General features: G+C 37.1%; 1 long non-coding RNA gene across 1 annotated transcript; it reads right to left on the reverse strand.

Moving 5' to 3' along the window:
* Nucleotides 1–909: 909 nt before the first annotated feature.
* LOC138137425 (uncharacterized) lies at nucleotides 910–2342 on the reverse strand. The gene is made up of 4 exons (XR_011161728.1): nucleotides 2265–2342; nucleotides 1448–2164; nucleotides 1104–1391; nucleotides 910–1049 (listed from the first exon to the last, which is right to left on the reverse strand). It is a non-coding gene; the product is annotated as an uncharacterized lncRNA (long non-coding RNA).
* Nucleotides 2343–7439: the final 5097 nt, after the last annotated feature.

Genomic DNA, 7439 nt, shown 5'->3' on the forward strand with positions numbered 1-7439 from the left:
CAAAAGAACAATATGGCAATAACGGGTGAGGATGGTTGATAAAAGGAAACAGATATCTCTGACCTGGATTCGTTGTCCACGATGAGGGTGTACGTCTCGCTGTCCTTGACTGCCTGTTGGTTTCCTGGGTGGAGACTATGGCGTTGGGTTTGTTTACCGAGCTTCTGGATGCTGCCACACTTCTTGAACCAAGAGTCGGAATCCTCGATGACGACACTCACTCGAGAACTTTTTCACTTTTTTATAATAATTCGGTTTAAATCCGGCTCGAAGGACCAATGTATTGTATCGTACGCTTCGATCGGTACGATGATATGAATGTTGTTATTAAATAAAATAAACGGATTTAAACTTAACAAGGAATGAATTTATTTACGAATTGGTGACAACTACAAGGCGTCTTGAACGTTTAGCTGCTCAAGTAGAAGTGAAGTTACGCTATTTCATACAAGTTTTGTCCAGCCCCTAAAGAAGCTGCAAGGGTAGCGGTCATAAACCCCCATCTGTGCAAAATAGAAAGGAAAATGTGGGTGGTCGAAGACAGATGTGTTTTCATTATCTTTGGTGTTTTTATACAGTTTTGCAAGTTCTGACTGAATGCAAGCTTGTCCATTAAGGGAATTATCCTTATTTTTAAAAGCCAAAGTCTTAAACCTTGGGTCAAGTAAACATGCTAATTTAGGAATTGTTTTTGCCTCAAAACAAGCAAGTCTTCTATCTAATTGCTTCCGAATCTCAGTCATAAATTTTCTGCCTATTTCTGAACCTGAATATGTAGCACTTGTCTCAACTTCATTAAGCTTAGTGTACATTCCTGTAATAATAGGTACAATTAGAGAACTTGTAACATATGTATCTCCTGAGATAATTTCTGTTGCATTATAAAATACTTGTAAAATTTCCATAACATCATGCAAGATAGTTTTCTCTTCCAATGATAATGGAGTATTGTTACATTTAACATTTAAAATAGCAACAGTCAGACTGTCCCCAATTTTTAAAATTCTTTGAATCATTAAATATGTACTGTTCCAACGTGTAGTAACGTCCTAAAACAAAAATGTAAAACATATGTATATTTACAATTGATTACGCAATCTTACTTGAATTAATTTCAGTTCAGGTTCATTTCTCCTCTTCTGTTCATCTCTAAGAAAATCTGCTGCTTTAGTACTTTTCTTAAAAAACCCAACAATATCCCTGCATTTTTTTAAAGTTTCCTTTAATTTCATAGTATTTCCAATAGCGTCAGTAACTAGTAGATTAATAGAATGTGCAAAACATGGTAAATGTTCAATCTTCAACATTTTTGCCATCAATATCATGTTTGCAGCATTATCTGTGATTACTGCTGCAATTTTGGTATTCAAATTCCAATCAATAATAATGTCCTATAAAATTCAAAATAAATTTATCTAAACTATTTGTTCGATACCTTATGACTTACTTGTATGCAGGTAGTTATATTTTCTGCTGTGTGGCTACCTTGACAATGTTTAGTTTCCAAAACAGTACTTAAGAGTTTATTCTGATATAGAAAATGAACTGTGACAGTTAGATACGATAGATTTGAATATGAAGAAGTCCACAAATCTGTTGTCAAACTTACATACTTTACTTGTTCTAAAATTGCTTTAAGTTTAATTTTTATTTCATTATATCGGCGTGGTAATAAAACTTCATTTACTTGTGTTTTAGAGGGTAATTTATAGTTAGGGTCAAGTTTGTGAATTAATTGTTGAAAGCCCACATCACAAACTATAGACAATGGTTGCATATCTACAGCAATCATATCAATCACCAAATTGTCAATCTCTTTCTTTTTTTTATTAGAACTTTTATAAAAATAGGAGTCCAAAACTAAAACTTTTTGTTTTCTTTCGTGACTGTAAGTACTGGAACTTTCCCATTCCAATTCCTGATAATCGTCTGTTGATAACAGAGAAACAGTGTCAGCTGTTGACAGAGATGCCCCTTTTTCAATGTCATGAACCCTTTTTAAATGATTCCACAGGTTTGACGTATTACCGCTTGTCTGATACGTCTTTTTGCAATAGTGACACGTTGCTTCATTTGTAAGAAAATTTTTGTCAAAATAATCCCACACCTCACTTTTTGTGGCCATAATGGTTCACTCCGCAAAATCGCAATTCGCAAATGAAACCTACAAATGACAATTATTTTTATTGATTTGTAAGTATTCATTCAATTACCGAGTGATGAAAAAATTAATATAATATATTAAAATTATTATTATTACTTACTGGTCTCGGTTTTGTTCACTGCGAACGATGAACGTCATAACGTCAATCACTATCAACGACGTAACATGTACGTTGTAGGCACGTTGTAGGTACGTAAAGTCCATTCATTTTGTATTGAACTTTTTAAGGTCAAATAATTTTATTTTTTGGCTTTGTAATTATGTTTTGTAAATAGTGACATGCAGGTAAACACCGTAAACGTTGAATTGAGCATTGCTAAATCACATTATGTTGGTTATATGCATGTCACTATTTACAAAACATAATTACAGTGCCAAAATTTAAATTATTTGACCTTGAAAAGTTCAATACAAAATGAATGGACTTTAGACTCGGAATAAAGTGTAAAGGGACGGTCACGTGATCTGCGCGCAAAACCAATTTGCGTGGTCGAGTCCATTCGGCCGAAAATAGGGTAGATTTGTCAGAGAGTTGTTTACATGTTAACGATAAGTCGATAACAACAAATAATGCTGTCAAGGTCAACTGTCAACTACTCAACAGTCCGTATGATTACTGTGAAAGCGCCAAAGATGGCGCTAAAGGCTTGAAGAAAAATCTAGTGACTAAAGTGACTTTAGAAGAAAAAATAAAGCCCAAAATATAATTCGATACTTTATTTGAAAATCGATGTATCGATACCAGTCATCGAAATAAAAAAAATCGATACATCGATACTAAAGTCATCACTACCAGCCAGGCTATAAAAGGGATGCGCGCATGGACAATCATTCATTACATTCATTATTATTCACTTAATCATCCGAGCTCCCTCAAGAGTCTCACGCTCTACCTTGTTAACTTTGTTTACCTTAATGTAAATAAACTATTTACAACAACCAAACACTGTTAAAATTTGAAATATATGTGAACACTTTCCATCAACGTCGCCGGATAATGTCATTTGTTTATTTTAACCCCCGACGCGGTCCAGAGCAGGAGTTGAGTGATGAATGACTGACGAAGTCTGAAGTGTCGAGTCCTCGAGTCACCAGTTGAGTGATAATAATTATCGGGTCTCTGCATAACCATAAAAAGTGGAGTTTTTAAAAAGCGCTCTTGTTTTATTATTTTTGAAAACCCTGACAAGGGCCTTAATTCTTAAATATATTTATATTTGTGCTATTGCTGTTGCAAACACATTTTCATGGATTTCTGTTTCGCAAGTCCACTTCTAGGTTGAAAATATAAAGACGCGGACGTCCAGATGTTCAAGCGACCGTTTTCTTTGACACATTCTCAAATTGCCACCACTTTGTGGTTGGATGGTGGTATCATATATAAATAAAGCGCATGCGTCGTTCTACCATTCTTTCAACCCATATACCTCCATGAACGCCTTAATTTTGTTCGCGCAGCTCCATATGTATTACGCCTCTATTTACTCTATCTATATCTCTGTGGTCTGTGGTAACCGGCCACAGCCACAGACAATTAAAGTATAGAATTTGTTTTTTTGTAGTGAACCCAATACAGATTCTTCCGAAATTAATAAATCGGCAGTACCTATGTGGAATTGTTGCGATTGGTTGAGATTTTATTCAATTTTCGCATTTATCTGCAGCATTAGATATAAGAAAATCCTCTGCCGCAGAAAATGCGGAATTAAATAGTGTAAAAGAAGTCGCAATACAAGTAATGATTAAGAATTTTTTTAGATTAGCGCTAGAAGCCTGATAACTGAATTTTACCCGTTTTGTTGAAACTTTTGTTAATTTTTTTTCTTCCAGTCTAATTTGTTTTTCACACTTTTTAATTTGCCTCAAAATGAAAAATTGAGCAAAAATAACAGAAATTAGTGAAAAACATTAATTCTTTTAAAAAGAATGAAGCGATTTTTCAAAAAATTGAGACAGTCGCCCCATGAGATACGTTAATGTTTAACAAAAAATATAGTCACCATAGCGAAAAGCGCAAAAAAACGTCATTAATGTCAGAAGTGACCTTTATTAAAAAATTGAGCATCTGTTTCGAAAAAGCGACACAATAACATTTTTTTTCCAAAGTTGGCTTGACCTGACAATCATTTATAGATACTCTGTATATTCACTTTGTGTGTTTATCTGCTACGTTAATTTGTCTTGTGATTGGCTAATTTAAATTTTTTTATTTTTAAAAATCAATTCAAACCGCCACCTTGTAATAACCCAGATATCGCCAGTCTTCCGCCAAAATTTAAATATTTGAAAATTCAAACTAAACCCGCGAAATTGAACAAATTGGCCATGTCGTGATCGTCATCGAAGCAGTAGGACCCCTACGTTGTGTGTTTCGTACAAAATGGCAGCAGACTAGCTCGGGATGCAAATGGCGGACCTGCAGGGTGGACAAACTTCGAATTAAAAATGCATAAATCGGTGGGAGGACGCCTGTATTTATTTTATGCGGACATGAATCAATACATCCTCGTTTTCATCTACAGTGCTGATTGATACGAAACCCGATCACATGATACATTAGATATTCAGCGGTGCGACTTTACATGACACAACAAGAAAAATACATAATAATTAATAACACAATAAATTTGTCTATCCACCTCTTGAGGGGTGTAGAAAAAGAAAGAGTTCCTTTTCTTTTTGTTTTTTTTTTTTTGTCAGAACGAAACTATACAACAAATAAAATAACAACGGTTGCTCAGAACCTAAACTCGTAATACAAGAACAAAGCGGCACCGTGAAACAAATGGTAGTTTTGTTATTACGAATAGACACTGTAAATGGGATGAGTAAAACCCCCAAAAATCATCCACAAACGATGGCGCACCACAATCTTTTCATTTGCCACAGTTACACAACATATTACATAAGATTGCACAGCAAGACTGTAGATTGCAATGACAGACACTCTAATTCCCTAATTGAATATTACGGACCTCTGACTCTCAGCTCTTCAAGATAGCACGCGGTCTCCGATCGCGAAGTTAAGCTAGTTCTCGCCCCCCAGTCTCCTAATTTCTACCCTAGTGACGTCGGATCGTCCAAGTCCCTGCGACACCTATCGTTATCGGTGCAGTGCCCTCAACTTGTGTTCTCCAAATCGCCCCTGTCGGTCCCACACCGGATAAAACAGAGGCCTTCCATCGGGGGCGGTCGAGAAACTACATGGCCAAGGTCACACGTCATGAAAAAGCCTCGTGGGTCCCACGTGGGCAATCTCACGTCGGCCCTTTTGATTTGTTCTCGTTTTTCATTGCAACGTGAATGAACTGACCTCGCATCTACACTCCTAATTTCGGCCAAACACGTACCCCGTTTTTCCTTGGGGCAAATGGAAGGCCGTTCCCAAAATGGACTCCCGTTTTCCCTAATTAAATCGCTGACGCAATATGGTCTGTTAACCGTTTCTACCCCTACCCAGAAAATGGACTCGCCCAAAGTATTTCTAACTGTTCGCCGCTAAATAACTCTGATTTTAAAACCTGGACGCGACCAACGGATTCCCACGGTTCACCCCTTACTCTCTCTAACCTTGAAAATGGACTCGTCCCACGGATTTTAACTATCTGACAACTTTATTGCGACGTTCCCTCAAGAATTTACCCTCTATCTCTCTATCAATTCCCACTTCACCCGAGCTTATCGGAGTAACAAAACGAAATAATATACCTGCTAAACACTACTTGTTGTCTGTAAGATCATCCTACCTGAATTACAACGCGCAAACTGTCGGCGACACACGAGGTGCGCACCTGTAATCTCCTCCGCGATTGGCAAATGTTTACGGAGCACGGCTCTCATTACCTTGACAATACACAAGAAAATACACGACTCGAGATTCGTAACCGCAATAACGACATTTTCAACTAAAACAATAACAATGAAAACGACGGTTCAACAAACACCACCCTACGCAATCCCAACAGTGAACAACAAAAGAACCAAACAGTCCCTCTTGCGTTTGTTTCGGCGGCGGCAATTTGAATTCAAACTGGGGTATTACAACCTATATTAGTGTATTGTTCTTATATAAATTATTTTAATTTTTGTCGGCCAAAAGGCTGTCGGTAAAATGACTGTCGGTCAAACGGCCTGTCGGTAAAATGGATTGTCGGTAAAAAGGCTGTCGGTAGAATGGCTGTCGGTAAAACGACCTACACCCCTCGTAACCCTAGAGGGTCCGCACAACATTCCCACAGGTTCAAGTATGTTAAAAAATCTTCTAACGCTCTCTCTTGTTTAGAACCTGGTTTTAAAACACTATCTTTTGAGTTTAATACGTCTGATACCTCATTTATGCGTCTCCAGAATTGAATTGTGGCGCGCTAGTCGTTAAATCCAGGTTCTTCTTTGTCTTTTAACGATTGTAGAGGATCTGCAACAGTTACATTAAATAACTGAAACGCATATCGACTGCTCTTTTTTTCATGTAGTTGTGGATTTACATGTTTTTCAGTCAACTTTGGAGCACATTTATATTAATTTTTGGTGTCATATGAAATTAAATTGTGGAAATGTTGCAGTTTTACCCGTCCTTCAAGCTCATGTAATTCTTTTTTTGATACAAGTCTATTTCGTAGTCATTTTAAAAGATGCGGAAAGTCTCTTGCCATTTCCGTGCGGATCACACGGATGTACACACCAAGCTTGTTTGAATTTTCCGCCTTAAAAGCTTTCCACATTGCCCTGTTCCACATGGCACCATCAGAAGTGACCACATCGATGAACAGTCCTGATGCTTCACATAAAATCGTGGCTTTTAAAACCAATTTTGCTTGTATTGAGCCTACAACATTCGCATGTGACAAGAAACAGCCAAGAGCCTGCATACTGCAATACTAGAACATGGTCTCCTAGTTGATCTATTTGACTCTCTGGGGTATATTGTCTCAAGTTGACGAAACCCATACTTCGAGACGATTTTTATCGAAATATTTACTTGGGGTTACTTTGCATTCGTCCACCATTAGAGTCCCATATCGTTCATATTCACTCATATCTTTTGTCTTTTCTTTAATAACTTAGAACGATTTCTCTTGAAAGCCATAGCTGCTATCCATGCTTCTAATATAGTTAGAGTGCTGGTGGCAGGAAGTGAAAGTAACTCTTTCGTTTTTAAATGTCGATATATAGCAGGACTTTTAATTTTTTTTGTACTCATAGCCTTGAAAGCAACGCTTCCAACATTCAACGCTCGCTCCGAAACGAGTGCTTCCCGGTCGACTCGAATGTAAAA

The sequence above is a fragment of the Tenebrio molitor genome, chromosome 1 (assembly GCF_963966145.1).
Source record: "Tenebrio molitor chromosome 1, icTenMoli1.1, whole genome shotgun sequence".
NCBI lineage: Eukaryota > Metazoa > Arthropoda > Insecta > Coleoptera > Tenebrionidae > Tenebrio > Tenebrio molitor.